Genomic DNA, 24,625 nt, shown 5'->3' with positions numbered 1-24,625 from the left:
GGGGGCAAAAGGGGGTCCCAGGGAGACATTTTGTTATATAAACGGTACATGTAAGAATGGTTAAAAATTGTAAAGGGTCCTTCCCCCTTCTGAAACATGATTGATTGATATATGTGTATGTTTGTTTGTTTGTTTGTTTGTTTGTTTGTTTCTTTATTTATTTAAAGGGACCATATTAGTGTGTTGGTTAAGTTTCTATATTTAGTTTGGAAAGTTTTTATTCTATTTCAGGGTCCGCGCGCGTCTTTGTCTCGCGCCAGGTTTTGGCGTCACATGACGAGGCTTTATATTAGCGAAAACTTAGTATTTTTATTTCTTTTTAGGTGGGGACGTTGGACAGACAACATGTATAGCGACGGAATACACACAGTGTATTTCCTTTGTCATTGTAGGTAATTGACGTTTTGATCACAGTTCACGAGAAGTGCATGCTTTGGATTTAATTGATCCTGTGTAATTTTAAAACACAATTGTTGATTATTTTCATATAATGTACACTTTTTGCAGTAGCAGTTTGTAACACAGATTTGTATTTCAATCTAGCAGCGGACATTTTATTGTAGGATTTCACTGAGATTTACAGAACTAGCAAGCAAATTTTACGGCATTGCAATTTCTTTTCTCCAGGAAAATTCATGAGAGATATCTGCACCACGTTGTTTTATGAAGATGTAATACATGTATACCCTGCTGACTGCAAATTTTGGGGTCAATTGGACATGTAGTTTCAGAGAACATCTGATAACAAGCATGTGGATTTTTTTTTTCAGAACAGATGTAAGAACAATATTAAAATGTCAATTGTTCTTGAACAATTGATAGGTCTTTCCTCTTCATTATATAAAATATATGTTTCAATATAGCGTAGAATGCATTGAAAAGCTCTAAAACACACACAAAACCCTTAAAATATGGTCAAAAACACATAATTCGGAATTTGGGACATGACCTTGACTTTTGACCTTATGACCTTTGTCAAGGTCATTGGTCCACGATGTCATAACAAAAGACCCCATGGGTCTAGGACCTTTGGTTCATGAGTTAAAGCTTATTTTGTCTTTTCTAAAACAGTTAACAGGGGTTATGCCCCTTACAGATAGGTCAAATCTCTTCGGTCAAAATGTAAAAAAGTTGCGCCTTTATGTCCCAATTATTTTTCACTATTTACTGTTTCTGTAAGTATTATCGTTTTTGAGATATCCAATAAATAAGTTTTAAGGTCAAAGGTCAAGGTCAACCTCAAAAAGCTTTAAAACACACTAAAAATCCTTTAGATAAGGTCAAAAACACTTAATTCGCTATCTGGGACATGACCTTGACCTTTGACCTTGTGACCTTTGTCAAGGTCATTGGTCTCTTATGTCATTGCTGAAGACCCTAGGGGTCGAGGACCTTTGGTTCAATAGTTAAAGCTGATTTTGTCTTTTCAGAAACAGTTAACGGGGGTTATGCCCCTTACGGATAGGTCAAATCTCTTCGGTCATTATGTAAAAAAGTTGCGCCTTAATGTCCCAAACATTTTTCACTATTTACTATTTCTGTAAGTATAATCGTTTTTGAGATATCGAATAAAAAGTTGTAAGGTCAAAGGTCAAGGTCAACCTTAAAAACCTTTAAAACACTTTAAATCCTTTAAATAAGGTCAAAACCACATAATTCGCTATCTGGGACATGACCTTGACCTTTGTCAAGGTCATTGGTCCCAAATGTCATTGCTGAAGACCCTATGGATCTAGGACCTTTGGTTATATAGTAAAAGCTGATTTTGTCTTCAGAAACCTAAAACAGGGGTTATGCCCCTTACAGAAAGGTCAAATCTCTTCGGTCAAACTGTAACAAAGTTGCGCCTTAATGACCCAAACATTTTCCACTATTCAAAACTTCTGTAAGTATAATGGTTTCTGAGATTATCCCATAACAAGGTGTAAGGTCAAAGGTCAAGGTCAACATACAAATTTGACCTTCAGGCATTTTGAAAGTCACATGAATTGATGATCATTGGTGAAGATCCTAGGTGGCTACGACTTACGGTTTCTGAGTTTTAGTGGCCAACCGACACCGGTTAATTTTCAAAGGGGCATAACCCTACCAATGAGTCGTTGAATCTTTTCGATCCAAATGTAACGAAGAACCAGGGTCTGGTCCTGAACAAATTTCACCCTTTGCTTTTTTTCTACCTATTACGGTTACGGTGTTTGAATAACAAGGTTTTTAGGTTTCGGAGGGATTACTCCGGACCGACAAAATTTTACGACTCACAGGGTGAGTTCCGGATAGGTATTTGTGACACCGATACAAAGTGTGAACCTGAAAGCGAAATGGCTTACGGTTACGGAGGGAAATTTTTTCAAAGTTTGGCGGAACAAAAAGAATAATAATTAAAATGTCAATAGTTCTTGAACAATTGAGAGGTCTTTCCTTTTCATTATGTAAAATATATGTTTCAATAAGCGTATAATGCATTGAAAAGCTCTAAAACTCACACAAAACTCTTAAAATATGGTCAAAAACACATTATTCGGAATTTGGGACATGACCTTGACTTTTGACCTTATGACCTTTGTCAAGGTCATTGGTCCACGGTGTCATAACAAAAGTCCCCATGGGTCTAGGACCTTTAGTTCATGAGTTAAAGCTTATTTTGTCTTTCCTAAAACAGTTAACAGGGGTTATGCCCCTTACGGATAGGTCAAATCTCTTCGGTCTAAATGTAATAAAGTTGCGCCTTTATGTCCCAATTATTTTTCACTATTTACTATTTCTGCAAGTATTATCGTTTATGAGATATCCAATAAATAAGTTTTAAGGTCAAAGGTCAAGGTCAACCTCAAAAAGCTTTAAATCACACTAAAAATCCTATAAATAAGGTCAAAAACACATAATTCGCTATCTGGGACATGACCTTGACATTTGACCTTTTGACCTGTTTCAAGGTCATTGGTCCCAAATATCATTGTTGAAGACCCCATGGGTCTAGGCCCTTTGGTTATATAGTAAAAGCTGATTTTGTCTTTTCAGAAACCTAAAACAGGGGTTATGCCCCTAACAGAAAGGTCAAATCTCTTCGGTCAAGGTGTAAAAAAGTTGCGGCTTTATGACCCAAACATTTTTCACTATTTATTATTTCTGTAAGATTAACCGTTTTTGAGATATCTTATAAAAAGTTGTAAGGTCAAAGGTCAAGGTCAACCTTAAAAACCTTTAAAAGACACTAAAAATCCCTTAAATAAGGTCAAAACACATAATTCGCTATCTGAAACATGACCTTGACCTTTGACCTTGTGACTTTTGTCAAGGTCATTGGTCCCAAATGTCATTGTTGAAGACCCCATGGATCTAGGACCTTTGGTTATATAGTAAAAGATGATTTTGTCTTTTCAGAAACCTAAAACAGGGGTTATGCCCCTTACAGAAAGGTCAAATCTCTTCGGTCAAAATGTAAAAAAGTTGCGGCTTTATGACCCAAACATTTTTCACTATTTACTATTTCTGTAAGATTAACCGTTTTTGAGATATCCAATAAAAAGTTGTAAGGTCAAAGGTCAAGGTCAACCTAAAAAAGCTTTAAGACACTAAAAATCCCTTAAATAAGGTCAAAAACACATAATTCGCTATTTGGGACATGACCTTGACCTTTGACCTTGTGACCTTTGTCAAGGTCATTGGTCCCAAATGTCATTGTTGAAGACCCGATGGATCTAGGACCTTTGGTTATATAGTAAAAGCTGATTTTTGTCTTTTCAGAAACCTAAAACAGGGGTTATGCCCCTTACAGAAAGGTCAAATCTTTTCGGTCAAAATATAACAAAGTTGCACCTTAATGACCCAAACATTTTCCACTATTCAAAACTTCTGTAAGTATAATGATTTCTGAGATTATCCCATAACAAGGTGTAAGGTCAAAGGTCAAGGTCAACATACAAATTTGACCTTGAGGCATTTTTAAAGTTACATGAATTGATGATCATTGGTGAAGATCTTAGGAGTCTACGACTTACGGTTTTTGAGTTTTGGTGGCCAACCGACACCGGTTAATTTTCATAGGGGCATAACCCTACCAATGAGTTGTTGAATCTTTTCGATCCAAATGTAACGAAGAACCGGGGTCTGATCCTGAACAAATTTCACACTTCGGTTTTTTTGTACCTATTATGTTTACGGTGTTTGAATGATAACAAGGTTTTTTGGTTTCGGAGGGATTACTCCGAACCGACAAAATTTTTTGACTCACAGGGTGAGTTCCGGATAGGTATTCATGACACCGATACAAAGTGTGAACATGAAAGCGACACGTCTTACGGTTAAGGCTGCTAACTTCGTCAAAGTTTGGCGGAAAAAGAATAATAATAATAATAATAATAAACAGAAGAAATACAGTAAGGTCTTTCCCTTTTGAAAAAGGAAAGACCTTAATTAAAATGTCAATTGTTCTTGAACAATTGAGAAGTCTTTCCTTTTCATTATATAAAATGTATGTTTCAATAGGCGTAGAATGCATTGAAAAGCTCTAAAACACACACAAAACCCTTAAAATATGGTCAAAAACACATAATTCGGAATTTGGGACATGACCTTGACTTTTGACCTTATGACCTTTGTCAAGGTCATTGGTCCACGATGTCATAACACAAGACCCCATGGGTCTAGGACCTTTGGTTCATAGTTAAAGCTTATTTTGTCTTTTCTAAAACAGTTAACAGGGGTTATGCCCCTTACAGATAGGTCAAATCTCTTCGGTCAAAATGTAAAAAAGTTGCGCCTTTATGTCCCAATTATGTTTCACTATTTACTGTTTCTGTAAGTATTATCGTTTTTGAGATATCCAATAAATAAGTTTTAAGGTCAAAGGTCAAGGTCAACCTCAAAAAGCTTTAAAACACTAAAAATCCTTTAGATAAGGTCAAAAACACGTAATTCGCTATCTGGGACATGACCTTGATCTTTGACCTTGTGACCTTTGTCAAGGTCATTGGTCTCTTATGTCATTGCTGAAGACCCTAGGGGTCTAGGACCTTTGGTTCAATAGTTAAACCTGATTTTGTCTTTTCAGAAACAGTTAACGGGGGTTATGCCCCTTACGGATAGGTCAAATCTCTTCGGTCATTATGTAAAAAAGTTGCGGCTTTATGACCCAAACATTTTTCACTATTTACTATTTCTGTAAGATTAACCGTTTTTGAGATATCCAATAAAAAGTTGTAAGGTCAAAGGTCAAGGTCAACCTTAAAAAGCTTTAAGACACTAAAAATCCCTTAAACAAGGTCAAAAACACATAATTCGCTATCTGGGAAATGACCTTGACCTTGTGATCTTTGTCAAGGTCATTGGTCCCAAATGTTATTGTTGAAGACCCCATGGATCTAGGACCTTTGGTTATATAGTAAAAGCTGATTTTGTCTTTTCAGAAACCTAAAACAGGGGTTATGCCCCTTACAGAAATGTCAAATCTCTTCGGTTAAAATGTAACAAAGTTGCGCCTTAATGACCCAAACATTTTCCACTATTCAAAACTTCTGTAAGTATAATGGTTTCTGAGATTATCCCATAACAAGGTGTATATCAAAGGTCAAGGTCAACATACAAATTTGACCTTGAGGCATTTTCAAAGTCACATGAATTGATGATCATTGGTGAAGATCCTAGGTGGCTACGACATACGGTTTCTGAGTTTTGGTGGCCAACCGACACCGGTTAGTTTTCAAAGGGGCATAACCCTGCCAATGAGTCATTGAATCTTTTCGATCCAAATGTAATGAAGAACCGGGGTCTGGTCTTGAACAAATTTCACCCTTTGCTTTTTTTCTACCTATTACGGTTACGGTGTTTGAATGATAACAAGGTTTTTAGGTTTGGGAGGGATAACTCCGGACCAACAAAATTTTACGACTCACAGGGTGAGTTCCAGATAGGTATTTGTGACACCGATACAAAGTGTGAACCTGAAAGCGACATGGCTTATGGTTACGGAGGGAAATTTTGTCAAAGTTTGGCGGAACAAAAAGAATAATAATTAAAATGTCAATTGTTCTTGAACAATTGAGAGGTCTTTCCTTTTCGTAATGTAAAATATATGTTTCAATAGACGTAGAATGCATTGAAAAGATAAAAAAAACACATAAAACCCTTAAAATATGACAAAAAACACATAATCCGCTATATGCAAAATGACCTTGAATTTTGACCTTTGTCAAGGTCATTGGTCCACAATGTCAGTATAGACCCTTTGGTTCAAGAGTAAAGGCTAATTTTGTCTTTTCAGAAACAGTTAATAGGGGTTATGCCCCTTACGGATAGGTCAAATCTCTTCAGTCAAAATGTAAAAAAGTTGCGGCTTTATGACCCAAACATTTTTCACTATTTACTATTTCTGTAAGATTAACCGTTTTTGAGATATCCAATAAAAAGTTGTAAGGTCAAAGGTCAAGGTCAACCTTAAAAAGCTTTAAAAGACACTAAAAATCCCTTAAATAAGGTCAAAAACACATAATTCGCTATCTGTGACATGACCTTGACCTTTGACCCTGTGACCTTTGTCAAGGTCATTGGTCCCAAATGTCAATGTTGAAGACCCGATGGATCTAGGACCTTTGGTTATATAGTAAAAGTTGATTTTGTCTTTTCACAAACCTAAAACAGGGGTTATGCCCCTTACAGAAAGGTCAAATCTCTTCGGTCAAAATGTAAAAAAGTTGCGGCTTTATGACCCAAACATTTTTCACTATTTACTATTTCTGTAAGATTAACCGTTTTTGAGATATCCAATAACAAGTTGTAAGGTCAAAGGTCAAGTTCAACCTTAAAAAGCTTTAAAAGACACTAAAAATCCCTTAAATAAGGTCAAAAACACATAATTCGCTATCTGTGACATGACCTTGACCTTTGACCCTGTGACCTTTGTCAAGGTCATTGGTCCCAAATGTCATTGTTGAAGACCCGATGGATCTAGGACCTTTGGTTATATAGTAAAAGTTGATTTTGTCTTTTCACAAACCTAAAACAGGGGTTATGCCCCTTACAGAAAGGTCAAATCTCTTCGGTCAAAATGTAAAAAAGTTGCGGCTTTATGACCCAAACATTTTTCACTATTTACTATTTCTGTAAGATTAACCGTTTTTGAGATATCCAATAAAAAGTTGTAAGATCAAAGGTCAAGGTCAACCTTAAAAAGCTTTAAAAGACACTTGAAATCCCTTAAATAAGGTCAAAAACACATAATTCGCTATCTGGGACATGACCTTGACCTTTGACCTTGTGACCTTTGTCAAGGTCATTGGTCCCAAATGTCATTGTTGAAGACCCCATAGATCTAGGACCTTTTGTTATATAGTAAAAGCTGATTTTGTCTTTTCAGAAACCTAAAACAGGGGTTATGCCCCTTACAGAAAGGTCAAATCTCTTCGGTCAAAATGTAACAAAGTTGCGCTTTAATAACCCAAACATTTTCCACTATTCAAAACTTCTGTAAGTATAATGGTTTCTGAGATTATCCCATAACAAGGTGTAAGGTCAAAGGTCAAGTTCAACCTTAAAAAGCTTTAAAAGACACTAAAAATCCCTTAAATAAGGTCAAAAACACATAATTCGCTATCTGTGACATGACCTTGACCTTTGACCCTGTGACCTTTGTCAAGGTCATTGGTCCCAAATGTCATTGTTGAAGACCCGATGGATCTAGGACCTTTGGTTATATAGTAAAAGTTGATTTTGTCTTTTCACAAACCTAAAACAGGGGTTATGCCCCTTACAGAAAGGTCAAATCTCTTCGGTCAAAATGTAAAAAAGTTGCGGCTTTATGACCCAAACATTTTTCACTATTTACTATTTCTGTAAGATTAACCGTTTTTGAGATATCCAATAAAAAGTTGTAAGATCAAAGGTCAAGGTCAACCTTAAAAAGCTTTAAAAGACACTTGAAATCCCTTAAATAAGGTCAAAAACACATAATTCGCTATCTGGGACATGACCTTGACCTTTGACCTTGTGACCTTTGTCAAGGTCATTGGTCCCAAATGTCATTGTTGAAGACCCCATAGATCTAGGACCTTTTGTTATATAGTAAAAGCTGATTTTGTCTTTTCAGAAACCTAAAACAGGGGTTATGCCCCTTACAGAAAGGTCAAATCTCTTCGGTCAAAATGTAACAAAGTTGCGCTTTAATAACCCAAACATTTTCCACTATTCAAAACTTCTGTAAGTATAATGGTTTCTGAGATTATCCCATAACAAGGTGTAAGGTCAAAGGTCAAGTTCAACCTTAAAAAGCTTTAAAAGACACTAAAAATCCCTTAAATAAGGTCAAAAACACATAATTCGCTATCTGTGACATGACCTTGACCTTTGACCCTGTGACCTTTGTCAAGGTCATTGGTCCCAAATGTCATTGTTGAAGACCCGATGGATCTAGGACCTTTGGTTATATAGTAAAAGTTGATTTTGTCTTTTCACAAACCTAAAACAGGGGTTATGCCCCTTACAGAAAGGTCAAATCTCTTCGGTCAAAATGTAAAAAAGTTGCGGCTTTATGACCCAAACATTTTTCACTATTTACTATTTCTGTAAGATTAACCGTTTTTGAGATATCCAATAAAAAGTTGTAAGATCAAAGGTCAAGGTCAACCTTAAAAAGCTTTAAAAGACACTTGAAATCCCTTAAATAAGGTCAAAAACACATAATTCGCTATCTGGGACATGACCTTGACCTTTGACCTTGTGACCTTTGTCAAGGTCATTGGTCCCAAATGTCATTGTTGAAGACCCCATAGATCTAGGACCTTTTGTTATATAGTAAAAGCTGATTTTGTCTTTTCAGAAACCTAAAACAGGGGTTATGCCCCTTACAGAAAGGTCAAATCTCTTCGGTCAAAATGTAACAAAGTTGCGCTTTAATAACCCAAACATTTTCCACTATTCAAAACTTCTGTAAGTATAATGGTTTCTGAGATTATCCCATAACAAGGTGTAAGGTCAAAGGTCAAGGTCGACATACAAATTTGACCTTGAGGCATTTTCAAAGTCACATGAATTGATGATCATTAGTGAAGATCCTAGGTGGCTACGACTTACGGTTTCTGAGTTTTGGTGGCCAACCGACACCGGTTAATTTTCAAAGGGTCATAACCCTACCAATGAGTCGTTGAATCTTTTCGATCCAAATGTAACAAAGAACCGGGGTCTGGTCCTGAACAAATTTCACCCTTTGCTTTTTTTCTACCTATTAAGGTTACGGTGTTTGAATGATAACAAGGTGTTTAGGTTTCGGAGGGATAACTCCGGACCGACAAAATTTTACGACTCACAGGGTGAGTTCCGGATAGGTGTTTGTGACACCGATACAAAGTGTGAACATGAAAGCGACATGGCTTAAGGTTACGGAGGGAAATTTTGTCAAAGTTTGGCGGAACAAAAAGAATAATAATAATAATAATAATAATAATAATCAGAAGAAATACAGTAAGGTCTTTCCCTTCTGGAAAAGGAAAGACCTTAATAATAATAATAATAATAATAAACAGAAGAAATACAGTAAGGTCTTTCCCTTTTGAAAAAGGAAAGACCTTAATAATAATAATCAGCAGAAATACAGTAAGGTCTTTCCCTTTTGGAAAAGGAAAGACCTTAATAATAATAATCAGAAGAAATACAGTAAGGTCTTTCCCTTTTGGAAAAGGAAAGACCTTAATTATAGGGAAAAGAATGGAGTTGTCGTTCTTCTCCATTGACAGAGTAGATAGCACATAGCTTCATACAAGAGTTGTAAGTGGAGGGTAAAAAAAAAAGGGGGGGGGGGAGGGGGGGGGGGCAAAAGGGGGTCCCAGGGAGACATTTTGTTATATAAACGGTACATGTAAGAATGGTTAAAAATTGTAAAGGGTCCTTCCCCCTTCTGAAACATGATTGATTGATATATGTGTATGTTTGTTTGTTTGTTTGTTTGTTTGTTTGTTTCTTTATTTATTTAAAGGGACCATATTAGTGTGTTGGTTAAGTTTCTATATTTAGTTTGGAAAGTTTTTATTCTATTTCAGGGTCCGCGCGCGTCTTTGTCTCGCGCCAGGTTTTGGCGTCACATGACGAGGCTTTATATTAGTGAAAACTTAGTATTTTTATTTCTTTTTAGGTGGGGACGTTGGACAGACAACATGTATAGCGACGGAATACACACAGTGTATTTCCTTTGTCATTGTAGGTAATTGACGTTTCGATCACAGTTCACGAGAAGTGCATGCTTTGGATTTAATTGATCCTGTGTAATTTTAAAACACAATTGTTGATTATTTTCATATAATGTACACTTTTTGCAGTAGCAGTTTGTAACACAGATTTGTATTTCAATCTAGCAGCGGACATTTTATTGTAGGATTTCACTGAGATTTACAGAACTAGCAAGCAAATTTTACGGCATTGCAATTTCTTTTCTCCAGGAAAATTCATGAGAGATATCTGCACCACGTTGTTTTATGAAGATGTAATACATGTATACCCTGCTGACTGCAAATTTTGGGGTCAATTGGACATGTAGTTTCAGAGAACATCTGATAACAAGCATGTGGATTTTTTTTTTCAGAACAGATGTAAGAACAATATTAAAATGTCAATTGTTCTTGAACAATTGATAGGTCTTTCCTCTTCATTATATAAAATATATGTTTCAATATAGCGTAGAATGCATTGAAAAGCTCTAAAACACACACAAAACCCTTAAAATATGGTCAAAAACACATAATTCGGAATTTGGGACATGACCTTGACTTTTGACCTTATGACCTTTGTCAAGGTCATTGGTCCACGATGTCATAACAAAAGACCCCATGGGTCTAGGACCTTTGGTTCATGAGTTAAAGCTTATTTTGTCTTTTCTAAAACAGTTAACAGGGGTTATGCCCCTTACAGATAGGTCAAATCTCTTCGGTCAAAATGTAAAAAAGTTGCGCCTTTATGTCCCAATTATTTTTCACTATTTACTGTTTCTGTAAGTATTATCGTTTTTGAGATATCCAATAAATAAGTTTTAAGGTCAAAGGTCAAGGTCAACCTCAAAAAGCTTTAAAACACACTAAAAATCCTTTAGATAAGGTCAAAAACACTTAATTCGCTATCTGGGACATGACCTTGACCTTTGACCTTGTGACCTTTGTCAAGGTCATTGGTCTCTTATGTCATTGCTGAAGACCCTAGGGGTCGAGGACCTTTGGTTCAATAGTTAAAGCTGATTTTGTCTTTTCAGAAACAGTTAACAGGGGTTATGCCCCTTACGGATAGGTCAAATCTCTTCGGTCATTATGTAAAAAAGTTGCGCCTTAATGTCCCAAACATTTTTCACTATTTACTATTTCTGTAAGTATAATCGTTTTTGAGATATCGAATAAAAAGTTGTAAGGTCAAAGGTCAAGGTCAACCTTAAAAACCTTTAAAACACTTTAAATCCTTTAAATAAGGTCAAAACCACATAATTCGCTATCTGGGACATGACCTTGACCTTTGTCAAGGTCATTGGTCCCAAATGTCATTGCTGAAGACCCTATGGATCTAGGACCTTTGGTTATATAGTAAAAGCTGATTTTGTCTTCAGAAACCTAAAACAGGGGTTATGCCCCTTACAGAAAGGTCAAATCTCTTCGGTCAAACTGTAACAAAGTTGCGCCTTAATGACCCAAACATTTTCCACTATTCAAAACTTCTGTAAGTATAATGGTTTCTGAGATTATCCCATAACAAGGTGTAAGGTCAAAGGTCAAGGTCAACATACAAATTTGACCTTGAGGCATTTTGAAAGTCACATGAATTGATGATCATTGGTGAAGATCCTAGGTGGCTACGACTTACGGTTTCTGAGTTTTAGTGGCCAACCGACACCGGTTAATTTTCAAAGGGGCATAACCCTACCAATGAGTCGTTGAATCTTTTCGATCCAAATGTAACGAAGAACCGGGGTCTGGTCCTGAACAAATTTCACCCTTTGCTTTTTTTCTACCTATTACGGTTACGGTGTTTGAATAACAAGGTTTTTAGGTTTCGGAGGGATTACTCCGGACCGACAAAATTTTACGACTCACAGGGTGAGTTCCGGATAGGTATTTGTGACACCGATACAAAGTGTGAACCTGACATGGCTTACGGTTACGGAGGGAAATTTTTTCAAAGTTTGGCGGAACAAAAAGAATAATAATTAAAATGTCAATAGTTCTTGAACAATTGAGAGGTCTTTCCTTTTCATTATGTAAAATATATGTTTCAATAAGCGTATAATGCATTGAAAAGCTCTAAAACTCACACAAATCTCTTAAAATATGGTCAAAAACACATTATTCGGAATTTGGGACATGACCTTGACTTTTGACCTTATGACCTTTGTCAAGGTCATTGGTCCACGGTGTCATAACAAAAGTCCCCATGGGTCTAGGACCTTTAGTTCATGAGTTAAAGCTTATTTTGTCTTTCCTAAAACAGTTAACAGGGGTTATGCCCCTTACGGATAGGTCAAATCTCTTCGGTCTAAATGTAATAAAGTTGCGCCTTTATGTCCCAATTATTTTTCACTATTTACTATTTCTGCAAGTATTATCGTTTATGAGATATCCAATAAATAAGTTTTAAGGTCAAAGGTCAAGGTCAACCTCAAAAAGCTTTAAATCACACTAAAAATCCTATAAATAAGGTCAAAAACACATAATTCGCTATCTGGGACATGACCTTGACATTTGACCTTTTGACCTGTTTCAAGGTCATTGGTCCCAAATATCATTGTTGAAGACCCCATGGGTCTAGGCCCTTTGGTTATATAGTAAAAGCTGATTTTGTCTTTTCAGAAACCTAAAACAGGGGTTATGCCCCTAACAGAAAGGTCAAATCTCTTCGGTCAAAGTGTAAAAAAGTTGCGGCTTTATGACCCAAACATTTTTCACTATTTATTATTTCTGTAAGATTAACCGTTTTTGAGATATCTTATAAAAAGTTGTAAGGTCAAAGGTCAAGGTCAACCTTAAAAACCTTTAAAAGACACTAAAAATCCCTTAAATAAGGTCAAAACACATAATTCGCTATCTGGGACATGACCTTGACCTTTGACCTTGTGACTTTTGTCAAGGTCATTGGTCCCAAATGTCATTGTTGAAGACCCCATGGATCTAGGACCTTTGGTTATATAGTAAAAGATGATTTTGTCTTTTCAGAAACCTAAAACAGGGGTTATGCCCCTTACAGAAAGGTCAAATCTCTTCGGTCAAAATGTAAAAAAGTTGCGGCTTTATGACCCAAACATTTTTCACTATTTACTATTTCTGTAAGATTAACCGTTTTTGAGATATCCAATAAAAAGTTGTAAGGTCAAAGGTCAAGGTCAACCTAAAAAAGCTTTAAGACACTAAAAATCCCTTAAATAAGGTCAAAAACACATAATTCGCTATTTGGGACATGACCTTGACCTTTGACCTTGTGATCTTTGTCAAGGTCATTGGTCCCAAATGTCATTGTTGAAGACCCCATGGATCTAGGACCTTTGGTTATATAGTAAAAGCTGATTTTGTCTTTTCAGAAACCTAAAACAGGGGTTATGCCCCTTACAGAAAGGTCAAATCTTTTCGGTCAAAATGTAACAAAGTTGCGCCTTAATGACCCAAACATTTTCCACTAATCAAAACTTCTGTAAGTATAATGATTTCTGAGATCATCCCATAACAAGGTGTAAGGTCAAAGGTCAAGGTCAACATACAAATTTGACCTTGAGGCATTTTCAAAGTCACATGAATTGATGATCATTGGTGAAGATCCTAGGTGGCTACGACTTAAGGTTTCTGAGTTTTGGTGGCCAACCGACACCGGTTAATTTTCAAAGGGGCATAACCCTTCCAATGAGTCGCTGAATCTTTTCGATCCAAATGTAACGAAGAACCGGGGTCTGGTCCTGAACAAATTTCACCGTTTGCTTTTTTTCTACCTATTACGGTTACGGTGTTTGAATGATAACAAGGTTTTTAGGTTTCGGAGGGATAACTCCAGACCGACAAAATTTTACGACTCACAGGGTGAGTTCCAGATAGGTATTTGTGACACCGATACAAAGTGTGAACCTGAAAGTGACATGGCTTACGGTTACGGAGGGAAATTTTGTCAAAGTTTGGCGGAACAAAAAGAATAATAATTAAAAACCAATTGTTCAGAGAACAATTGAAGGTCTTTCCACAAAAAAACAAGTATTTTGATATGAAAATTGTAAAAATTCGGTTTAAAATGTCATTAACAGCGTCAAATGATAGCTTATAGTACGCTGATTCCAAAAATATATGGTTTCTATACAATATTTTTTAAATAAGGGAAATAATTTGTTACTTCCGGTTTCAAAAAGGTTACTTCCGGTATTATTTAACTGTTTAATTGACACTGATTCCAAAAATATGGTTCTATATACTTTGACATTCAAAAAGTACAAAAAAATAGCTACTTCTGGTTTACACAGGGTCACTTCTGGTTCCTTTTTCAAGGTCATATGGCTTGCAAGTAAATGCAAAAAGTCCCATGGCTTTATCATGTATACAAATGAGGTAAAAGCAAAGGTCAAAATCTAGAACGTCAATTTAACCTATGACCTTGGGCTCAATTTCAAGGTCATCAACCAAGGACCTCAAATCAAAAGACCCTAGATCTTAATTATATTTGGTTCATGAGTTATATCACCATATGCATATTTTTAAATAAAGAGGGGAGAAAACTCAAATTTGATGTAAGCGTACCCTTTAAACCAATATGTATGTGTTACGACATGTCACAACTAACAATTAAGTAAAAAATATGTTGTCGATATCTTATATCGTGTTTGAAAAGTGGTGAAAAGAAGCTAAAATCCAAATTTAGAAATAACCTTGACCTTTGACCTTGGCCCTTTTTTCTTTTTTTTGGACCAAGGATCTCAAATCAAAAGACCCTAGGTCTTTATCACTTATGGTTAACAAGCTACAACTACATTTTTCTTATTAAAAATACAAAAGGGGAAATAACTCCCATATGTAGTCTCTGGACCGCTTCGGTCAAAATTATTTTTAAGATCCTGAAGATATAACAAGCAAATTGGTGAAATAATTTTGTCGTAATCTTTTACGGTTGCGAAGGAGATTTGTACACAAGAAAAACTGTGTTTGGGGAGATAACTCTTACAATAAAAAGTGTTCGGCTTAACAGGGTCAGTTTCAAAATCGTAATAACTGTTCGATATCATATGCAAAAAATCTAAGCGACATCTTGCGAAACAAAAAAGCACCGTCAGAAAAAAGTGGTGGAAGAAGAAAAAAATAATAATAATAATAATAATAATAATCAGAAGAAAACCAATAGGTCTTTCCACAGAAAAGTGGAAAGACCTAATAATAATCAGAACAAATACAATAGGTCTCTCTCAGAGTCTATATATATATATAAATATACATTAAGGGAGATAATTAGCCACTTATGGTGTCAAATAATAGCTTACTTTACGCTGATTCTAAAATATATAGTTTCTATATACTTTTGGTTCAAATTAGAAAGATAAATTGCTACTTTCGGTTTTAAAAAGGTCACTTCAGGTTGACATTTTCAAGGTTAAATGTCTAATAACCTAATGCAAAAAATCACAAGGCATAACAATGTATAAATATGAATGTACAGCAAAGGTCAAAATCTAGAACGTCAATTTTACGTTTGACCTTGAACTAAATTTCAAGGTCATAACCAAAAGACATCAAATCAAAAGACCCTAGGTCTTTATTATATATGGTTAATGAGCTATATTACTATACCCATAATTCTAAATATACGAGAGGCTAAAACTCCCATGTAATGTCTACGCATCCTTTCAACCAAAATTTATTTGTTTCGATATGTTGCAACTAACAATTTAGTAACAATAATTTGTCGATATCTTATACGGTTACTGAAAATAAGCTAAAATCAAGATTTAGAACATGACCTTGACCTTTGACCTTGACCTTATCTTCTTTGTTTTCGATCAAGGACCTCAAATCAAAAGACCCTAGGACTTAATTATATTTGGTTCATGAGTTATATCGCCATATGCATATTTTTAAATAAACGAGGGGAGAAAACTCTAATTTGATGTAAGCGTACCCTTTAAACCGATATGTATGTGTTACGACATGTCACAACTAACAATTTGGTAAAAATATGTTGTTGATATCTTATATCGTGTTTGAAAAGAGGTGAAAATAAGCCAAAATCCAAATTTAAAAATGACCTTGACCTTTGACCTTGACCTTATTTTCTTTTTTTTGCACCAAGGACCTCAAATCAAAAGACCCTAGGTCCCTATCACTTATGGTTTACCAAATACAATTACATTTTACTTATTTTAAATACAGAAGGGGAAATAACTCTCATATGGAGTTTCTGGACCGCTTCGGTCAAAATTATTCTTAAGATCCTGAGGATATAACGAACAAATTGGAGACATAAATTTGTCATAATCTTTTACGGATGCGAAGGAGATGGGTACACAAGAAAAACAGTGTTTGGGGAGATAACTCTTACAATAAAAAGTATTCGGCTAAACAGGGTCAGTTTCAAAATCGCAATAACTGTTCGATATCATACACAAAAAATCTAAGCGACATCTTGCAAAACAAAAAAGCACCGTCAGAAAAAAGTGGCGGAAGAAGAAAAAAATAATAATAATAATCAGAACAAATACAATAGGTCTTTCAACAGAAAAGTGGAAAGACCTAATAATAATAATAATAATAATAATAATCAGAAGAAATACAGTAAGGTCTTTCCCTTTTGGAAAAGGAAAGACCTTAATAATAATAATAATAATTAAAATGTCAATTGTTCTTGAACAATTGAGAGGTCTTTCCTTTTCATTATGTAAAATATATGTTTAAATAAGCGTATAATGCATTGAAAAGCTCTAAAACACACACAAAACCCTAAAATATGGTCAAAAACACATAATTTGGAATTTGGGACATGACCTTGACTTTTGACCTTATGATCCACGATATCATAACAAAAGATCCCATAAGTCTTGGGCCTTTGGTTCATGTATTAAGGCTTATTTTGTCTTTTGTAAAACAGTTAACAGGAGTTATGCCCCTTACGGATAGGTCAAATCTCTTCGGTCAAAATGTAAAAAAGTTGCGCCTTTATGTCCCAAACATTTTTCACTATTTATTATTTCTGTAAGATATCCAATAAAAAGTTGTAAGGTCAAAGGTCAAGGTCAACCTTAAAAAGCTTTAAAAGACACTAAAAATAACTTATATAAGGTCAAAAACACATAATTCGCTATCTGGGACATGACCTTGACCTTTGACCTTGTGATCTTTGTCGAGGTCATTGGTCCCAAATGTCATTGTTGAAGACCCGATTGATCTAGGACCTTTAGTTATATAGTAAAAGCTGATTTTGTCTTTTCAGAAACCTAAAACAGGGGTTATGCCCCTTACAGAAAGGTCAAATCTCTTCGGTCAAAATGTAAAAAAGTTGCGGCTTTATGACCCAAACATTTTTCACTATTTACTATTTCTGTAAGATTTACCGTTTTTGAGATATCAAATAAAAAGTTGTAAGGTCAAAGGTCAAGGTCAACCTTAAAAAGCTTTAAAAGACACTAAAAATCCCTTAAATAAGGTTAAAAACACATAATTCGCTATCTGGGACATGACCTTGACCTTTGACCTTGTGACCTTTGTCAAGGTCATTGGTCCCAAATGTCATTGCTGAAGACCCTATGGATCTAGGACCTTTGGTTATATAGTAAAAGCTGATTTTGTCTTTTCAGAAACCTAAATCAGGGGTTATGCCCCTTACAGAAAGGTCAAATCTCTTCGGTCAAAATGTAACAAAGTTGCGCCTTATTGACCCAAACATTTTCCACTATTCAAAACTTCTGTAAGTATAATGGTTTCTGAGATTATCCCATAACAAGGTGTAAGGTCAAAGGTCAAGGTCAACATACAAATTTGACCTTGAGGTATTTTTTAAAGTTACATGAATTGATCATCATTTGTGAAGATCCTAGGTGTCTACAACTTACAGTTTTTGAGTTTTGGTGGCCAACCGACACCGGTTAATTTTCATAGAGCATAACCCTACCAATGAGTCGTTGAATCTTTTCGATCCAAATCTAACGAAGAACCAGGGTCTGATCCTGAACAAATTTCACCCTTCGTTTTTTTTCTACCTATTACGGTTACGGTGTTTGAATGATAACAAGGTTTTTTGGTTTCGGAGGGATTACTCTGAACCGACAAAATTTTTTGACTCACAGGGTTAGTTCCGGAAAGGTATTTATGACACCGATACAAAGTGTGAACCTGAAAGCAACATGGCTTACGGTTACAGAGGGAAATTTTGTCAAAGTTTGGCGGAACAAAAAGAATAATAATAATAATCAGAAGAAATACAGTAAGGTCTTTCCCTTTTGGAAAAGGAAAGACCTTAATAATAATAATAATCAGAAGAAATACAGTAAGGTCTTTCCCTTTTGGAAAAGGAAAGACCTTAATAATAATAATAATAATAATAATAATAATTAAAATGTCAATTGTTCTTGAACAATTGAGAGGTCTTTCCTTTTCATTATGTGAAATAAATTTTTAAATAAGTGTATAATGCATTGAAAAGCTCTAAAACACACACAAAACTCTTAAAATAAGGTCAAAAACACATAATTCGGAAATTGGGACATGACCTTGACTTTTGACCTTATGACCTTTGTCAAGGTCATTGGTCCACGATGTCATAACAAAAGACCCCATGGGTCTAGGACCTTTGGTTCATGAGTTAAAGCTTATTTTGTCTTTTCTAAAACAGTTAACAGGGGTTATGCCCCTTACCGATAGGTCAAATATCTTCGGTCAAAATGTAAAAAAGTTGCGCCTTTATGTCCCAATTATTTTTCACTATTTACTGTTTCTGTAAGTATTATCGTTTTTGAGATATCCAATAAATAAGTTTTAAGGTCAAAGGTCAAGGTCAACCTCAAAAAGCTTCAAAACACACTAAAAATCCTTTAGATAAGGTCAAAAACACTTAATTCGCTTTCTGGGACATGACCTTGACCTTTGACCTTGTGACCTTTGTCAAGGTCATTGGTCTCTTATGTCATTGCTGAAGACCCTAGGGGTCTAGGACCTTTTGTTCAATAGTTAAAGCTGATTTTGTCTTTTCAGAAACAGTTAACGGGGGTTATGCCCCTTACGGATAGGTCAAATCTCTTCGGTCATTATGTAAAAAAGTTGCGCCTTAATGTCCCAAACATTTTTCACTATTTACTATTTCTGTAAGTATAATCGTTTTTGAGATATCGAATAAAAAGTTGTAAGGTCAAAGGTCAAGGTCAAACTTAAAAACCTTTAAAACACTTTAAATCCTTTAAATAAGGTCAAAAACACATAATTCGCTATCTGGGAGATGACCTTGACCTTTGACCTTGTGACCTTTGTCAAGGTCATTGGTCCCAATTGACCCCATGGATCTAGGACCTTTGGTTATATAGTAAAAGCTGATTTTGTCTTTTCAGAAACCTAAAACAGGGGTTATGCCCCTTACAGAAAGGTCAAATCTCTTCGGTCAAAATGTAACAAAGTTGCGCCTTAATGACCCAAACATTTTCCACTATTCAAAACTTCTGTAAGTATAATGGTTTCTGAGATTATCCCATAACAAGGTGTAAGGTCAAAGGTCAAGGTCAACATACAAATTTGACCTTGAGGCATTTTGAAAGTCACATGAATTGATGATCATTGGTGAAGATCCTAGGTGGCTACGACTTACGGTTTTTGAGTTTTGATGGCCAACCGACACCAGTTAATTTTCAAAGGGGCATAACCCTACCAATGAGTCGTTGAATCTTTTCGATCCAAATGTAACGAAGAACCGGGGTCTGGTCCTGAACAAATTTCACCCTTTGCTTTTTTTCTACCTATTACGGTTATGGTGTTTGAATGATAACAAGGTTTTTAGGTTTCGAAGGAATAACTCCTGACCGACAAAATTTTACGACTCACAGGGTGAGTTCCGGATAGGTATTTGTGACACCGATACAAAGTGTGAACCTGAAAGCGACATGGCTTACGGTTACGGAGGGAAATTTTGTCAAAGTTTGGCGGAAGAAAAAGAATAATAATAATAAATATAAATCAATTGCTTTAAAAAGCAATTGTAAACGGTCTTTCCCCCACCTGAAACATGATTTACTGATATATGTGTGTTGGTTTTTTTGTTTGGTTTTTTTGTTTGTTTGTTTGTTTGTTTGTTTGTTTGTTTGTTTGTTTCTTTTTTTCTTTCTTTAAAGGGTCCATATTAGTGTGTTGGTTAAGTTTCTATATTTAGTTTGGAAAGTTTTTATTCTATTTCAGGGTCCGCGCGCGTCTTTGTCTCGCGCCAGGTTGTGGCGTCACGTGACGAGGCTTTATATTAGCGAAAACTTAGTATATTTATTTCTTTTTAGGTGGGGACGTTGGACAGACAACATGTATAGCGACGGAATACACACAATGTATTTCTTTTGTCGTTGTAGGTAATTGACGTTTCGATCACAGTTCACGAGCAGTGCATGCTTTGGATTTAATTGATCCTGTGTAACTTTAAAACACGTTTATCGATTATTTTCATACAATGTACATTTTTCAGCAGCAGTTTGTAACACAGATTTGTATTTCAATCTAGGAGCGGACATTTTATTGTAGGATTTCACTGAGATTTACGGAACTAGCAAGCGATTTTCACGGCATTGCAATTTCTTTTCTCTAGGAGAATTCTTGAGAGATATCTGCACCACGTTGTTTTATGAAGATGTAATGCATGTATACCCTGCTGACTGCAAATTTTGGGGTCAATTGGACATGTAGTTTCCCAGAACATCTGATAACAAGCATGTGGATTTTTTTTTTTCAGAAGAGATGTAAATACAATATTACACACATGAGACGGAAACATGCATACAATGAATGATTGATTGATTGGTTGGTTGGTTGGTTTATTGATTGATTGATTGATTGATTAATTAATTGGTTGGTTGATTGATTTGTTGATTGGTTGGTTGGTTGGTTGATTAAACACGTGGGATAGGGTCTCTTGAAACAAGCAAAAAAAGAAACAAAGGAAATCTTGGACCCCATATTAAACACATGAGACGGAAACATGCACACAATGAATGAATGAATGATTGATTGGTTGGTTGGTTTGTTTGTTTATTGGTTGGTTGGTTGGTTGGTTTATTGATTGATTGGTTGGTTGGTTAATAAATTTAACATGTGGGATATGGTTGTCTCTTGAAACAAGCGAGAGAAAAAATGAGATCTTGGACCCCATATTAAACACATGAGACGGAAACATGTATGCATGCAATGATTGATTGAATGGTTGGTTGGTTGGTTGGTTGATTGATTGGTTGCTTGATTGATTGATTGATCAATTAATTAAACACGTGGGATATGGTCTCTTCAAACAATGGAAATAGAAACAAATAAGATCTTGGTCCCCATATTAAACACATGAGACAGAAACATGCATGCAATCACTGACTGACTGACTGACTGACTGACTGACTGACTGACTGACTGATTGATTGATTGATTGATTGGTTGGTTAACACAGAGAACGGATCCACTTTGATCATGCAAAGACGGAATAGAAAGCCTAAATACTATATCTAAACACATGGGATTTATCTTTTGAGAGATCACTTAACAAGTAGTAAGGTTAAAGGTCAATGTCAACCTACAAAAGCACTAAACCACACATAAAACTCTTTAAATAGTGCCAAGAACACACAATTTGCCTTTTTTACATGACCTTGACCTTTGACCTTGACCTATATTTTCAAGTTATGGTCCAATGATCTCAAATCAAAAGACCCTAGGTCTTTACAACTTACGGTTCATGAGATTCATATGCATATTGAAAAGTAAAATATTCAAGGGGTAATAACTCCTATAAGAAGTCACTGAATCGCTTCGGTTGAAATTATTTAAAGTTGCGACATGTGGCAAGGAACATTTTAAAAAAAACCATTTGCCGCTAACTCTTATAGTTTATGAAGAGTAGCGATAACAATGGTTTTTGTAATTGGGGAGATAACTCCTATAAGGTAAATAGTACACTTTGGTGCCCCTAATACAAGATAGCTTTTATTAACCCAATACTTGGTACTAAAGATCATTTTGATATGTTGCGTACTTTTCTTGACTTTTGACTTTGAAAACGGTGGAAGAAAAAGAATAATAATAATAATAATAAATATAAATCAATTGCTTAAAAAAGCAATTGTAAACGGTCTTTCCCCCCTTCTGAAACATGATTGATTGATTGATATGTGTGTGTGTGTGTTTGTTTGTGTGTTTGTTTGTTTGTTTGTTTCTTTCTTTGAAAGGTCCATATTAGTGTGTTGGTTAAGTTTCTATATTTAGTTTGGAAAGTTTTTATTCTATTTTAGGTCCCGCGCGCGTCTTTGTCTCGCGCCAGATTGTGGCGTCACGTGACGAAGCTTTATAATAGCGAAAACTTAGTATTTTTATTTCTTTTTAGGTGGGGACGTTGGACAGACAACATGTATAGCGACGGAATACACACAATGTATTTCTTTTGTCATTGTAGGTAATTGACATTTCGATCACAGTTCACGAGCAGTGCATGCTTTGGATTTAATTGATCCTGTGTAACTTTAAAACACGTTTATCGATTGTTTTCATACAATGTACATTTTTCAGCAGCAGTTTGTAACACAGATTTGTATTTCAATCTAGGAGCGGACATTTTATTGTAGGATTTCACTGAGATTTACGGAACTAGCAAGCGAATTTTACGGCATTGCAATTTCTTTTCTCTAGGAAAATTCTTGAGAGATATCTGCACCACGTTGTTTTATGAAGATGTAATGCATGTATACCCTGCTGACTGCAAATTTTATGGGTCAATTGGACATGTAGTTTCCCAGAACATCTGATAACAAGCATGTGGATTTTTTTTTTCAGAAGAGATGTAAATACAATATTACACACATGAGACGGAAACATGCATGCAATGAATGATTGATTGGTTGGTTGGTTGGTTTATTGATTGATTGATTGATCAATTAATTAATTGGTTGGTTGGTTGATTGATTTGTTGGTTGGTTGATTAAACACGTGGGATAGGGTCTCTTGAAACAAGCAAAAAAAGAAACAAAGGAAATCTTGGACCCCGTATTAAACACATGAGACGGAAACATGCACACAATGAATGAATGAATGAATGAATGATTGCTTGGTTGGTTGGTTGGTTTGTTTGTTTGTTTATTTATTGGTTGGTTGGTTGGTTGGTTGGTTGGTTGATTGATTGATTGATTAGTTGATTAATTAAACACGTGGGATAGAGTCTCTTGAAACAAGCGAAAAAGAAACAAAGGAGATCTTGGACCCCGTATTAAACACATAAGACGGAAACATGCATACAATGAATGAATGAATGAATGAATGAATGATTGATTGGTTGGTTGGTTGGTTTGTTTATTTATTTATTGGTTAGTTGGTTGATTGATTGATTGATTGATTGATTGATTAATTAAACACGTGGGATAGGGTTTCTTGAAACAAGCGAAAAAGAAACAAAGGAGATCTTGGACCCCGTATTAAACACATAAGACGGAAACATGCATACAATGAATGAATGATTGATTGGTTGGTTGATTGTTTTGTTGGTTTATTGATTGGTTGGTTGGTTAATAAACTTAACATGTGGGATATGGTGGTCTCTTGAAACAAGCGAAAAAAAAAACAAATGAGATCTTGGACCCCATATTAAACACAGGAGACGGAAACATGTATGCATGCAATGATTGATTGAATGGTTGGTTGGTTGGTTGGTTGGTTGGTTGGTTGATTGGTTGGTTGCTTGATTGATTGATTGATTGATCAATTAATTAGACACGTGGGATATGGTCTCTTTAAACAATCAAAATAGAAACAAATAAGATCTTGGTCCCCATATTAAACACATGAGACGGAAACATGCATACAATGAATGATTGATTGGTTGGTTGGTTGATTGGTTTGTTGGTTTATTGATTGATTGGTTGATTGGTTGGTTGGTTAATAAACTTAACATGTGGGATATGGTGGTCTCTTGAAACAAGCGGAAAAAAAAACAAATGAGATCTTGGACCCCATATTAAACACAGGAGACGGAAACATGTATGCATGCAATGATTGATTGAATGGTTGGTTGGTTGGTTGGTTGGTTGGTTGGTTGGTTGGTTGGTTGGTTGGTTGCTTGATTGATTGATTGATCAATTAATTAGACACGTGGGGTATGGTCTCTTTAAACAATCGAAATAGAAACATAAGATCTTGGTCCCCATATTAAACACATGAGACAGAAACATGCATGCAATGATTGACTGACTGACTGATTGATTGATTGATTGATTGGTTGGTTGGTTGGTTGGTTGGTTGGTTGGTTGGTTGGTTGGTTAACACAGAGAACGGATCCACTTTGATCATGCAAAGACGGAATAGAAAGCCTAAATACTATATCTAAACACATGGGATTTATCTTTTGAGAGATCACTTAACAAGTAGTAAGGTTAAAGGTCAATGTCAACCTACAAAAGCACTAAACCACACATAAAACTCTTTAAATAGTGCCAAAAACACAC

The 24,625-nt window shown here is 35.5% G+C and overlaps 1 protein-coding gene and 1 long non-coding RNA gene across 3 annotated transcripts in view; one reads left to right on the top strand and one right to left on the bottom strand.

Annotated features, from left to right (window-relative positions):
• Nucleotides 1-24,625, bottom strand: part of LOC127720901 (uncharacterized) — a 212,232-nt gene that overhangs the window by 6,031 nt on the left and 181,576 nt on the right. The window lies entirely within an intron of this gene.
• Nucleotides 10,663-19,399, top strand: LOC127720057 (uncharacterized). Of its 2 annotated transcripts, none has more exons than XR_007990602.1 (3): nucleotides 10,663-11,139; nucleotides 17,319-17,616; nucleotides 19,372-19,399. It is a non-coding gene; the product is annotated as an uncharacterized LOC127720057 (long non-coding RNA). The 2 variants fall into 2 exon arrangements; XR_007990601.1 differs by lacking the exons at nucleotides 17,319-17,616; nucleotides 19,372-19,399 and adding exons at nucleotides 13,447-13,566; nucleotides 17,803-17,970.

This window comes from Mytilus californianus, unplaced genomic scaffold (genome assembly GCF_021869535.1).
Source record: "Mytilus californianus isolate M0D057914Y unplaced genomic scaffold, xbMytCali1.0.p SCAF_11, whole genome shotgun sequence".
Classification (NCBI taxonomy): Eukaryota; Metazoa; Mollusca; class Bivalvia; order Mytilida; family Mytilidae; genus Mytilus; species Mytilus californianus.
The sequence above is the reverse complement of the archived record's forward strand: the minus strand, read 5'-3'. Positions and strand labels throughout refer to the sequence as shown.